We start from the raw sequence: 14268 nt of genomic DNA on the forward strand, positions 1-14268 counted from the left end.
TGTCAAGTACTCAATTCTGCGCTACAGTACATTTTACAGCTTTCCTAAATACGTTGGAGTGGAGGTAATAAAACTGGCTACCTGCTAAGACCCCGAGCTACAGGGGGTTTAACTTTCACCTGAACCAGAGCAAGGGAAGAAAAAATTGTCTAACTACAGCACCGCTCTTTGATACATGGAATGAAATGGAGCTGCGTGCCTGCATCAACCCCTGGTTCAACCATTAAGGGCCTGTTTGCTTGAATTTATCAGCCGGAATCTATAGTATTTTTCTCTCATAATAAAACAGCTACAACCGACTTATCAACCGGCTTTAATGACATCCGAATAGATTATGCCAAGTTGACAACATGGGGCAACACTGGTGAGTGGCAATGAAATTCTGCATGAAGTTATGGCCACCATTAATACTTCACAGTTTCTTGGCCCTTCCGTAAATATATTCGTCGTTTCTCTCATGTCAAGTGGCGGCCTATGACGACCCACTGGACAACGAACGGTCACTCGATTGGAATTGAGAGAGGGATATTCCGACACGCTACGGTTCTTTTTTAGGAAAAAAAATAATTTCCGCCTGTTTCTCTTGTTGGACGTGCGCCCAGCCCATTATTTTTTCGCACTGTTTTTCTCTTTTGGCAAGCTCAGACACGCTAGCGAACGACGCGGAAAATGAAATCTGTGCTGTGACGTCATCTGACACAAGCTACGAAAAAGCAAAACATTTATTTCAGATTGCTATAACTTTTGAACAGTATATATATTTTTTTAAGTCTGTCTGCACCGATGTGTTCTATGTGACGAGACGAACAAAACTAGACATACTTACATATGTTTGAAAGAATTTTATTCTAGTAAGAATTTATGTGTACTAACTTAGAACATATAGTTTATATACAAATAAAACACAATTTTGTATAGAAGTTATTAAACATAAAGGAACGAATTAACTTATAACTTATGCCAAAACTTGAAAAATACAAAATTTATTAAACCCAAAAGAATGAATTAACTTATAACTAATACACAAACTTAGAAACACAAAAGCTATGAAACACAACTTATATACAAATGTTATCAAACTCAACTTGTGTATATAAGTTATTTTATACAGTTTGTGTACATAAGTTATTCTTTACATCTTGACAACGCTACCAAAAAGAAATTAAAAAGAAAAATATATGTTTTATAGCTTAATTTGTGTTTCATAACTTTTGTGTTTACAAGCTATGTGGTATAAGTTAATACACATAAATTGCTACTAGAATAAAAGTTTGAAACATATGCAAGTGGGGTCTAGTTTTGTTCGTGTCGTCGCATAGAACACACCGGTGCTGACGGAATTAAAAATAGATACACCGTTTAGAAGTTATAGCATCTTTAAAGTAAATATTTTTTCTTTTTTCCAGCCTGCGTCAGCAGTGACATCACAGCCAGGGAAAGGAGCGGGGGAGGGGGCTCGAGAACGAAATTTCGGGCGTCGCCGCGTCAGTCTATGTACCTTAGGGAGACGGAAAAGGAAAGGGAAACACGATAGAAAAGGAAAGAGAGCAGTCGCGCCTCACGCGGTCTGATAGTTCACCCAATTCCAAAAGCGCGATCGACCGCTAAAATGGAATTGGGGTGAAAACCCCTTCTTCTAGTTTGCCAAGGCCTGAGTGGGCGGCGGCGGGTGGCGGAATCCACGGCCACAACGTTAAGGGAGCCGTCATCTGCATAGAGCAACCGAATATGGGGGTGTGGGTGCTTATGAGGCGCGGGCAACATGGTTGGAGAAATAGGGGAGGGCAACACGCCATGTGAAGAGGGGAGGAGAGCGCGTTACTAGGCATGCAACCTGTGCAATCCGTTGTGGCACTTACTTAACTGAGCACATCGACGACGTTGGCCATCGGAGCCCGACAATGGGAGCTGACAAGAAACAATGTGGGTGGAGTGGATCCTTGTGGAGAACCCCTAAAAGCTTTGTTTTTGTTCCAAATGTAAATTCCGGAAAAAAATATGGAAGTTACTTGATCGATGCCATCAAAGTTGATATCTGAGCTAGAATTCTGATTGCTTTGCGATCCACTGGTCATCTTGGAACCTTCTCTGGAGTTCAGCTCATCTGAACCTCTTTTTTTAGCCGTTCAGTTGTTTCTTTTTTTGGCATGTAGTTTTCTGGTCGCTTTGGTCAAGAGAAAAGTCTAGCACCCTCATGGGTCTATCTTTTCACATTGCGTTTTGGGTGCATCATAGTCAGATGTGGCGGTAGTGCAGTGCTAATCAGTCATATTGTCTTTGCTTTCACTGAAGAGGAAGAAACCTCACTCTCTTCAAAACAGGCAACTTTTGAGCTACAGAAAATCATTCTTATGTTGGTGTTGGTGCACGGGTTTATCTTTGATATGTGCTCTAGTTCGTGATGTTAGGCTTGATGTTGTGCTCACATTAAATTCATTCTTTGATTTTGCTATTACTATGTGCACTCTAAAGCATACAAAGCCAAGGTTTGCTGCAGTGCAACATAGATCTCCTTCATAGTCATCTTCTTCATACATGTATCCATCTTCTGCACCACATCCTTAACACTAGACACTTGAAGCTCAAGCGCTTTCACTTTCTCCTCTGCACAGGAGCCTCCATTCCATGTACCTCTAGCGCTCTGAAAGGGTACATTGTCTTAGTTTGGAGCATGATATTATGCACATGCCCAGGAGCTTAAAGGACTCCAAGGTTGTCTTCCAAATCAGCAAATTCGTAGGTAGAAGTTTGTACCTTGCACACCTTGGGTTACCCTTACGCTGATTGTCTCCATGGTCACTCCTGTGACATGGGTAAGATTCAACTACTTATGGTAGAGCTCGTACTATGTCGTACATAGGTGGTCGTGGAATTTGCAATCAATAGTCCAAGATGATGTTGAAGACTGAAGTAATGGAGCTTGTCATGCACGTCATCAAAATCGATTAGGACTGAAGTAATGAAGCTTGTCCCTGCGGTGCACGTGCAGAGGGAGCGAGCGAGAGAGAGGATCGATGTGAACTATGCACGGCCTGGAGATAAGTGGGCCGAGGGCCCAGTTGTCGGCGCCGCTGTACCGCAAGGACGAGGCGATTTCCCCGAGCCAGAGTGATACGAGGACATCATTGGTTATTTTTTAGGTGTAGAGATTTGAGAAGCAGATATGTTAGTCGGCCATAAATCAATTCCCATAGTTCCCAGAAATGAAGAATTGGCTTTCACCAACAAGATGTGCGACAGATGTCTATCTGACTAATTTTTCTCCACGGCTGTTTTCAGAACATTTACATCGGAAGCTGTTTTCGACAATCTTTGCTTCTGATTTTGGATCTGTTCGGATGCACTAAATTGCGATAAGCACACCAGCAACTAAACACTGCACATCGCATGCCTAGGGCTTTAGTGCATCTTTTTATCCACTAGTGGCCATGCACGTGTCTATAATAAGACATACTCGTATCTAAACGTGTGATTGAAAAAGCGTCCGATGGTTATCTTGATAAGGTAAAAACATTTCATAATATGAGTGATATGTAATAAAATTCTATGTCCAATTATTAGATCAAAACTATTTATAATGAGGTGAGATAAAACTAATTGAGTACGCGCATGTTCTGTAGTATCTCCCAGAAAAAATGACAGATTTCAAATCCCTCGCATTTTGGACGGACGGTGAGACAAAGGTAGTAACATTGTAGTATCAATGGTAGAAATTTATAATTTGAGAAAATGATTATTGACATTGTGTTTAAATATTTCGGAAGCCTGAAAGACATGGAAACTACATATCCATACAACTATTAATATGATACAAATAAACTAAAATCTCTTGTAAATAGAGCACAATATAACATACAAAGAGTCGTCAATTTGAACTAACCGATGAAAAAGGTCAAATCCCTCAATAAAGATAGATGAAACTACATCTCACCATATGAGAAGCCAAACCTACAGAAAAGGTAAATTAGTTTATTACTTGTATGGAAATATTTGGAGCATGTTTCTCCAATATTGCAGCCGTCTGAACCACATTGCTCCAAAGGCAACATCCTGTAAATTTAAATGGTAAGGAAATAGCTACAAAACTAAACATTTTTTTCTATACAATCTGAAAGCATAACTTTTAAGAGCTGGAAGGCCCGTGATGTTTCTCCAGATTTTGATTTTTAGTTCAAAATCATGGTTTCAAACTTATAAAGTTAGCATAAAATTAACTGATCAGAACAATTCTCTGAGGCAATTGCAACATTTATTATCCAAATTCTAATGAGCTGAAAAAAATCGAACCTCAAACCAAACCAATGTCGCCTTATATTTTTTTACACCAAGTCACTGTCAAGATGTTTGGTACATGATACATCTACATCCCCAGCCCATGATCAATTTCTCTTGCTATTCAACCAGACAACCAGGTGAATGCCATCCTTCCTTCTGTTAAGAAATCGCAGATAACCTATTCACAGCAAAGCGAAGCAATACTTTTTAGATGCAAACGCAAGTAGAGTAATAGAAAAAACAAGATTTCATGGCAAGCCATGGCCATTTCCTCTTGGCTGCAGCTTGCCATGTGAATTGCAAGATTAGGATAGGAGATTTAGATAAGTGGATCTGATTTTAAAGTAGATCTAAGGGATTCTAAGTGAAAAGCCTAAGGGCAAAGCTAAATAAAAAAGCTAAAGGCTCAAAACTTCGACCCTCTAAAAATACGCGAGGGCGAAGCTAAATGAAAAGCCTACGGGCTCAAAACTTTGATCCTCCAAAAATATGCGAGGATGAAGCTAAATGAAAAGTCTAAGGGCTCAAAACTTGGACCCTCCGAAAATACGCGAGGGCGAAGCAATCCAAAAAGCGTAAGGGCTCAAAATTTAGACACTCCGTAAATATGCGAGGGCGAGGCAAACCAAAAAGTCTAAGGACTCAAGACTTCAGCCCTAAAAAATACATGAGGGCTAAGCTGAATGAAAAGCTTAAGGGCTCAAGACTTCGACCTTCAAAAAAATACGCAAGGACGAAGCTAAATGAAAAGCCTAAGGGTTCAAGACTTCGGCCCTCAAAAAATACGCGAGTGCGAAGCTAAATGAAGAGTATGAGGGCTCAAGACTTTGATCCTCCAAAAAAAAGAGGCGAAGCTAAACAGAAAGCATAAGGGCTCAAGACTTCGACTCTCCAAATATTCCCGAGGGCGAAGCCAAATGAAAATGTTTTCCTATTTCTTTTTATATGTGTGAATGCATCAATCATATGTATCTTATTCATTCATAACCTCCATTCACCACTTGAGCACTTCACATGAGCCGAAAAGAGCATCTTAGCATCGTAAGGCTCCCCGATATCAGCAAAAAACATGTTTAATGACATCAAAACTGGTCAGCAGTCCCAAATTGCGCATGCATCCTTTTTTATTTCTATGCACAGGACAATATGAAAAGAGCTAAGAGATTTCATGTTGCCAAAAATACGAGCATCTAAAGCAGAATGATTCGATAGAGCCCGGTAACCTCGCGTCGCCAAGAATACATATAACAGAACCAAAATGTGAATCTATGTTTTACAAACTTTGTCTTAATTTTGCAATCAGTGGCAGCGTCATCAACTAAGCATTCACCAACATCACGACAAAGGGCTTCGCCGTCGGTGACTTTGACTATAGGTTGGCGAAAAAGTAATCTAAAAAAGCCGATGGGTTCATTCCGCGACTCTCTGCCCAAAGACAAAATGTTTGGGGGCGGGGGGTTTCGCGGAGGGGCTCGTTCCACCGCTTCTAGCCCCCTCTGCTAAAAAAGGATAAGGTTTGTGCCAAAGTAATCAAAAAGTCGATGGGCTCATTTCGCGGCTCTCCACCCCATGTCAAAATGTTTGGGGGTTGTTTCACCGAGGGGCTTGTTTTGCTGTTTCTAGCCCCCTCGCCCCAAAAGGTATGGGGTTTGGCACCAAACTAATCTAAAAAGCACCGAGGGGCTCATCTTGCCACTTCTCACCCCCTCGGCTAAAAAAGGTACAGGGCTGACGCCAAAGTGATCTGGAAAAGTCGAGTATTTCTCTTCGTTGCCTCTCCTTGTTTTTGCAAAAAAGGCAGGACACCAAAGCGGTCATAAAAGGACTAAAGCATTGGATCCCATTAGAGCATTCTCCAAGAATTCTATCACCAGCTCTCGCTTTTGCTCCCCACTTGATCTTTCAAAGTTCCACAACTCACTATCTGAGTATTTGGTCGAGTTATGGCAAGGACCCATGCCACCGATCTAGATGTCACTAACAACACCTTTGCAAACATATCAATGAGCAACTTGACCATCGACTTAGGCTAACTCATTGCGACCCACGCAAACCTATCGGTGAGGGATTTCACCCCGATTTCGACATCATCTACTATGCCTTAGCCACCAATTCAAGCACTGTCGACTATGCATCCGTCAATGTCTCGATAAGGGGCATCGCCAACAACTTCGGCGTCATCATCAATGTTTTGGCTAGGAGCTTCACCATCGTCTTTGGCATCCTGGACTTTGCTTTAGCCAACCTTTTGATGAGGGGCTTTGCCACCAACTCTAGGACTATCGACGATGCCTTCGTCGGCAATTTGGAAGGGGATTCACCAACGATGACGGCATCACCGACAATGCCTTGTATAGACTAGAGTCATGTGTAGGCTCTTTTCTCTGTGCCCTTTTTTCCTACTAGGTTTTTGGGATGGAGTTTTTAATGAGGCACACACACGCGTAGGTAGCAAAAGGTGATCTTCGTGACTAGGGTTTGAGTTCTATTTGCGCCTCATCTTGTACGGGCATCTATTAGGTCATGTTGTACCATCCATAGCCCAAAAGTTGAGGGGCTACTGTTGTGGGAGCCCATGAGGTATATGGGCCAATTCTCCCCTAGAAGAGGCCCAACTAGCAGCTAGCATAGTGTCATGTGAAATTCAAACCCACCAAGAGGCCACTTGTAAGTAGCCATTTGCTATATAAGTGCCTAAGGGAATGAGGGCAAGGGACCTCACCTCCCTCTCATTTCCACTTGTTCAAAACCCTAGTGCATCCAAATTGTTGTACAATGTCATTGTACACAATTCTTTTCTTGTTTTCCCCATCATAATTTTCTTCTATTTCTTTATCCATATAGAACTTTCTTATCATTTCTTGTTTTTAGTCTCACATAATCAAGGAAGGGAATAAACTAAAATCCAGTCAAATCTCACCTATAAAAGAAAGATTACTATTCCTTAGTAATGTATAAGAAGAAGGGGTCATCTTTTTTAGGATAGGAAAATCTTGTCTATACGGTTTATTCTATATATATAGAATCTTTATTTTGTTTTTTAGTTAGGCTCCACCATCGAGCTCTCTCCTCCCTCTCTCTCCTGTTCAAAACAATTAATAGTTCCAATGCATTATTTAACGTCAAGAGGCACAACAAAGCGCTATAACATCTTGAATAAGTTCTCATAAATCACATGTTTAACCAAGCAAGGATGAATGTGTTTAAATTTTTGGCCCACCAACACATTAGAATTAAGATGTTTTCAGCTGTTTTGCTAACTGCATAAAGTGTTTTACAGCTCTATTCAGATATTTAGCAAGTCAAGGACAAAAACTTACTCGTAGCTCGGTAGATGGTACACCCAAAAACTTTTGCCGAATAAATTTTTTTTTGAGAATAAGTCTTAGTTACTACTGTGCAATGTGACAAAATACTTTGCATTTATCACATATCAGCTCCTTTTGGTCCCGTGGGGACTCCTTGTAGCTGATCTCGATATTCTGCGCTACCTGAATGGGCCAAAACAAATCCTGCAGATTGGTATGGCTCCACTCGAATACTAGAAATGAGGGCAAAGACATCTTGAGCACATCAAAGTGATTTTTCACCACCAAAGTCGCTTTGTAAGTATCAAATTTTAGATACAAATGCTTGTTTCCTCTCCCATCACTAATGAAGTGCATACAGTGGACACTGGCAAGGGGATACAAATCTCCAGATCACATAGGCGACCTAGCTCGCCGGAGTCGTCTGAAAATCCTCGAAGTCCACCACCCTAAGAGTCTTAAGCTCGACCATCTAAAAAAACATTATATTTGTTAGGGTTTAGCAAAAATTCAAGTTTTACATTAAGGTACACATAATAACAACAAATGAATTCACTCCGACTAATGGAATATTCAATCAACTGTGCATGAAAGAGAAGCTATCAAGCCAGGTTAGTCTTTGCCAAGGTCGCCAATCAATGTCAATTTACCCCAAATTACTGGCAAATAGGCAATGTCATTGTCAACCAAGTGATGCCATGGGAATTCTAGAATCAGATATCGATTTTGATGACGTGCATGACAAGCTTCATTACTTCAGTCTTCAACATCATCTTGGACTATTGATTGCAAATTCCACGACCACCTATGTACGACATAGTACGAGCTCTACCATAAGTAGTTGAATCTTACCCATGTCACAGGAGTGACCATGGAGACAATCAGCGTAAGGGTAACCCAAGGTGTGCAAGGTACAAACTTCTACCTACGAATTTGCTGATTAGGAAGACAACCTTGGAGTCCTTTAAGCTCCTGGGCATGTGCATAATATCAGGCTCCAAACTAAGACAATGTACCCTTTCAGAGCGCTAGAGGTACATGGAATGGAGGCTCCTGTGCAGAGGAGAAAGTGAAAGCGCTTGAGCTTCAAGTGTCTAGTGTTAAGGATGTGGTGCAGAAGATGGATACATGTATGAAGAAGATGACTATGAAGGAGATCTATGTTGCACTGCAGCAAACCTTGGCTTTGTATGCTTTAGAGTGCACATAGTAACAGCAAAATCAAAGAATGAATTTAATGTGAGCACAACATCAGGCCTAACATCACGAACTGGAGCACATATCAAAGATAAACCCGTGCACCAACACCAACATAAGAATGATTTTCTGCAGCTCAAAAGTTGCTAGTTTTGAAGAGAGTGAGGTTTCTTCCTCTTCAGTGAAAGCAAAGACAATATGACTGATTAGCACTGCACTCCCGCCACATCTGACTATGATGCACCCGAAACGCAATGTGAAAAGATAGACCCATGAGGGTGCTAGACTTTTCTCTTGACCAAAGCGACCAGAAAACTACATGCTAGAAAAAAGAAACAACTGAACGGCTAAAAAAAGAGGTTCAGATGAGCTGAACTCCAGGGAAGGTTCCAAGATGACCAGTGGATCGCAAAGCAATCAGAATTCTAGCTCAGATATCAACTTTGATGGCATCGATCAAGTAACTTCCATATTTTTTTCTCGGAATTTACATTTGGAACAAAAACAAAGCTTTTAGGGGTTCTCCACAAGGATCCACTCCACCCACATTGTTTCCTGTCGGCTCCCATTGCCAGGCTCCGATGGCCAACGTCGTCGATGTGCTCAGTTAAGTAAGTGCCACAACGGATTGCACAGGTTGCATGCGTAGTAACGCGCTCTCCTCCCCTCTTCACATGGCGTGTTGCCCTCCCCTATTTCTCCAACCATGTTGCCCGCGCCTCATAAGCACCCACACCCCCATATTCGGTTGCTCTATGCAGATGACGGCTCCCTTAACGTTGTGGCCGTGGATTCCGCCACCCGCCGCCGCCCACTCAGGCCTTGGCAAACTAGAAGAAGGGGTTTTCACCCCAATTCCATTTTAGCGGTCGATCGCGCTTTTGGAATTGGGTGAACTATCAGACCGCGTGCGGCGCGACTGCTCTCTTTCCTTTTCTATCGTGTTTCCCTTTCCTTTTCTGTCTCCCTAAGGTACATAGACTGACGCGGCGACGCCCGAAATTTCGTTCTCGAGCCCCCTCCCCCGCTCCTTTCCCTGGCTGTGATGTCACTGCTGACGCAGGCTGGAAAAAAGAAAAAATATTTACTTTAAAATTGCTATAACTTCTAAACGGTGTATCTATTTTTAATTCCGTCAGCACCGGTGTGTTCTATGCGACGACACGAACAAAACTAGACCCCACTTGCATATGTTTCAAACTTTTATTCTAGTAGCAATTTATGTGTATTAACTTATACCACATAGCTTGTAAACACAAAAGTTATGAAACACAAATTAAGCTATAAAACATATATTTTTCTTTTTAATTTTTTTTGGTAGCGTTGTCAAGATGTAAAGAATAACTTATGTACACAAACTGTATAAAATAACTTATATACACAAGTTGAGTTTGATAACATTTGTATATAAGTTGTGTTTCATAGCTTTTGTGTTTCTAAGTTTGTGTATTAGTTATAAGTTAATTCATTCTTTTGGGTTTAATAAATTTTGTATTTTTCAAGTTTTGGCATAAGTTATAAGTTAATTCGTTCCTTTATGTTTAATAACTTCTATACAAAATTGTGTTTTATTTGTATATAAACTATATGTTCTAAGTTAGTACACATAAATTCTTACTAGAATAAAATTCTTTCAAACATATGTAAGTATGTCTAGTTTTGTTCGTCTCGTCACGTAGAACACATCGGTGCAGACAGACTTAAAAAAATATATATACTGTTCAAAAGTTATAGCAATCTGAAATAAATGTTTTGCTTTTTCGTAGCTTGTGTCAGATGACGTCACAGCACAGATTTCATTTTCCGCGTCGTTCGCTAGCGTGTCTGAGCTTGCCAAAAGAGAAAAACAGTGCGAAAAAATAATGGGCTGGGCGCACGTCCAACAAGAGAAACAGGCGGAAATTATTTTTTTTCCTAAAAAAGAACCGTAGCGTGTCGGAATATCCCTCTCTCAATTCCAATCGAGTGACCGTTCGTTGTCCAGTGGGTCGTCATAGGCCGCCACTTGACATGAGAGAAACGACGAATATATTTACGGAAGGGCCAAGAAACTGTGAAGTATTAATGGTGGCCATAACTTCATGCAGAATTTCATTGCCACTCACCAGTGTTGCCCCATGTTGTCAACTTGGCATAATCTATTCGGATGTCATTAAAGCCGGTTGATAAGTCGGTTGTAGCTGTTTTATTATGAGAGAAAAATACTATAGATTCCGGCTGATAAATTCAAGCAAACAGGCCCTTAATGGTTGAACCAGGGGTTGATGCAGGCACGCAGCTCCATTTCATTCCATGTATCAAAGAGCGGTGCTGTAGTTAGACAATTTTTTCTTCCCTTGCTCTGGTTCAGGTGAAAGTTAAACCCCCTGTAGCTCGGGGTCTTAGCAGGTAGCCAGTTTTATTACCTCCACTCCAACGTATTTAGGAAAGCTGTAAAATGTACTGTAGCGCAGAATTGAGTACTTGACAGTATTAGTATCACTTATTATCAGTACGTTGATATACTCGCGCGATTACACAACGGACAACGAGCGCCGCCTCACACGGTCCTATCAGTTCAGTTACATGCCGGATTGCCGGTCGCGCGCCTGCTCTGAGCACCAGTCCACCACTGCTGGCTACCGCGGAGCCACCTCGCTGTACGTGAACGAGACAGAGCACTTGGGCGCTGCTGCTGCCGCCGCCGCCGCCGCCGCCGGCCACCTCGCCCTCGGCGACGCAAGAACTAGCGGACCGGCGGGCAGACCTCCCGGGGCCGTGTGGTGGCCGCGGTGCTCGGCGAAGCTCGGCGGACACATCTCCGTCTCGGGCAGCGCGACGGGACGCGACAGCAAGTCCAGCACCTGGCGCATGGTGGGGCGGCTGCTGGGCGTCGCCTGCGTGCACGCCAGCCCCACCTTGATGTACCGGAGCACCTCCTTCTCCGGGTAGCTCCCCATGCTCGCGTCCACAATGTCTAGCAGCCTGCCTTGCTGGTATAGCACCCATGCCTGTAAAAAAAAGCACACGAATGACGCGAGAGATTCGTCAGTACAGAAAAGCCGGTAACGTGAACGGAGAACCGAGACGAGAGTTCAGGGAACGAAGGAAGGACGCCTGACCTCTCGCACCAGGAACATGTCCGACTGGATCGTTTGCGAGATCCTCCTCCCGCTGACGATCTCAAGGACAAGCACTCCGAAGCTGTAGACGTCGGCTTTCTTGGTCAGCTGCCCATGCACGAAATATTCAGGTGCCAAGTATCCACTGCAGCCAGAGAGTTAGACTAATCACTGTCAGTAGTTAGTAAATTAGATTGTTTGTTTCGATTTCGAAGCAAGTGTCGGTAAAAGCTTCACTCAAACAAACAGCATACTTGGTTCCGACCACTCCTGTGCTGATGTGGGTGACGTTGTCTGGGAACAGCTTTGCGAGCCCGAAATCTCCGATCTTTGGCATGTAGTCTCGGTCGAGAAGAACATTGCTGGCTTTGATGTCTCTGTGCACGATGTTGGGCTCGTGCTCCGCGTGCAGGTAGCTCAGTCCCTTGGCGGTGCCCACGCAGATGTCCGACCTCCTGCTCCAGGGCAGATTTGCTGCGGCTCCGTTCCCTGAACCTAAAGCTAAGATATACATAAGCGCATCTTGTGAGGAGAATAACGCGGCTCCAGCTTCCGATGGCGATGGGTGTACAGCTGTACTAGCAGTGGTTCCAGATTGTATTGTATGGTTCACTTACCTTTGAGTGCATGATCGAGGCTGTTGTTCGCAAGGTATTCGTACACCAGGATCCTGTTCTTCCTCTGCACGCAGCAGCCCAGCAGCCTGACGAGGTTCGCGTGCTTCACTTCAGAGATGCTCTCGATTTCAGCGAGGAATTCCTTGATCCCCTGCTCGGATTCCGAGGACAAAACCTTCGCGGCAAATTCAGTGCCGTCTCTCAAAACCCCCTGTCGCAAAAACAGGCACATTTGTTTCAGCTGAAACTTTGTTGCTCTGATCTAGCTAGTTGTAGGTAAATTTGGAAAGAATAAAATATCCTGGGTCTTTTTACCTTGTACACAGTTCCAAAACCACCTCGGCCAAGCTTGTTACTCTGATCGAAGTTGTTTGTAGCTGCTCTGATCTCCCCGTAGGAGAACAGCCTGAGATTTTCCATGCCTAAAAGCGCTGTTCAGAAAACTAAGTCAGCTTAATTTGGATTCCTGAACTTCCATTAACAGAACCGCAGGAAGAGAAGATATTGGCAAACGGCAAAGCATCATCGATGAAGCAGGCAGTCAGGATTACGCACCTCTGAAGTCTTCCTCGGATCCACAGAGGCACCGCCTCACCAGCGCCATCTTCAAGCTTCGAGCAGGCAGCGCCGGGGAGAAGATGGGTTCCCTAGCACAGCGCGGCAGCCCGGACCGGAGGCATTAAATCGGCATGGTTGGGAGCGAGAGGAAAGCGCCGTGCAGCAACCTACTGTAGACTGTAGCTGTAGTGGTGTTCGACACCTGCAGTGTATGTCCGTCCGTACCGGCGGCGGCGGCCAACGCAGGGTCCTTCGTCTTCTGCACCGCAGCTGCACTGACAGGGGCCAATCCACAATTTATGGCGGCAAAGCCAAAGAGTGTGGTGGTGGGGGCACCGGGGGCAGTGGCTCAAAAAGTTCGGCGAGCGAGCGCCACGCAGCTGGGTTTCAGCTGGGAATCGTTTGCTGGCTTGTTGCTTCTTCTGGAATCTGGACGTGTCGCTGAGAGAAGCGATGAATTACTGACAGATGGCTGGGTGGACAACTGGCCATGAGGCGTCGGCGTCGGAGGAACAGTCCGAGGTGAGCGAGTAGTCGACGGTCGACGCCGAGGAGTCGAGCACGGAGTGAGTGAGTGATCGACAGAAGGCGCGCTGGACCCTCACCACATCTAGCATGTTGAGCCGAAATTCCCAGCCGCAAAGGTTTTTTTGGTTGATCACCCCTTTTTTATATTATTTTTGGTCAACTCTTGATTGACTGTCACACCACAATCCCTGGAACGAAATAAACAGTACTCTTATGCATGTTCATCTTTTAAAAAAAAAGATTAGCAGGGGTGTTGCTATACCATATAAGAGTATGAGAGGGTTTTACATGTTCATCTTAAAATTTTATTTCGACTAGTACGTTCGATTCTTCCGTCCACACTCCACACAGTGTCATAGTTTAACTTCATTGCTGATTGATGATTGTGATCGTTAATAATAACAAGATGGGATTGATTGGACCGGATTTCGTAGCATAAATGTTCAACACAGGATTCAGTTGCCAAGATAACCAGCCAGGGTTGTAACGCTACTAGAGTGCCCAGGAATTGTCCTTTCATCTAAAAAATTAAGCCCTTAGATTCTAGCATCTCCGGCTCCCATTGCAGGGGCTGTTCGGCTAGGCTAAAATGGCTGGCTGGGCTATTTTTGGCTGGGCTCTGTTCAGCGGCCCAAGTCCAGCCGAACGGCTGGAGGTTAAAGCCAACCTGGCGGCCACGTTCTC

General features: G+C 43.7%; 1 pseudogene; it reads right to left on the minus strand.

Annotated features, from left to right (window-relative positions):
- Window positions 1-11235: 11235 nt before the first annotated feature.
- LOC136474365 (cold-responsive protein kinase 1-like) lies at window positions 11236-13335 on the minus strand (annotated as a pseudogene).
- Window positions 13336-14268: the final 933 nt, after the last annotated feature.

This window comes from Miscanthus floridulus, chromosome 8 (assembly GCF_019320115.1).
Source record: "Miscanthus floridulus cultivar M001 chromosome 8, ASM1932011v1, whole genome shotgun sequence".
Taxonomy (NCBI): Eukaryota; Viridiplantae; Streptophyta; class Magnoliopsida; order Poales; family Poaceae; genus Miscanthus; species Miscanthus floridulus.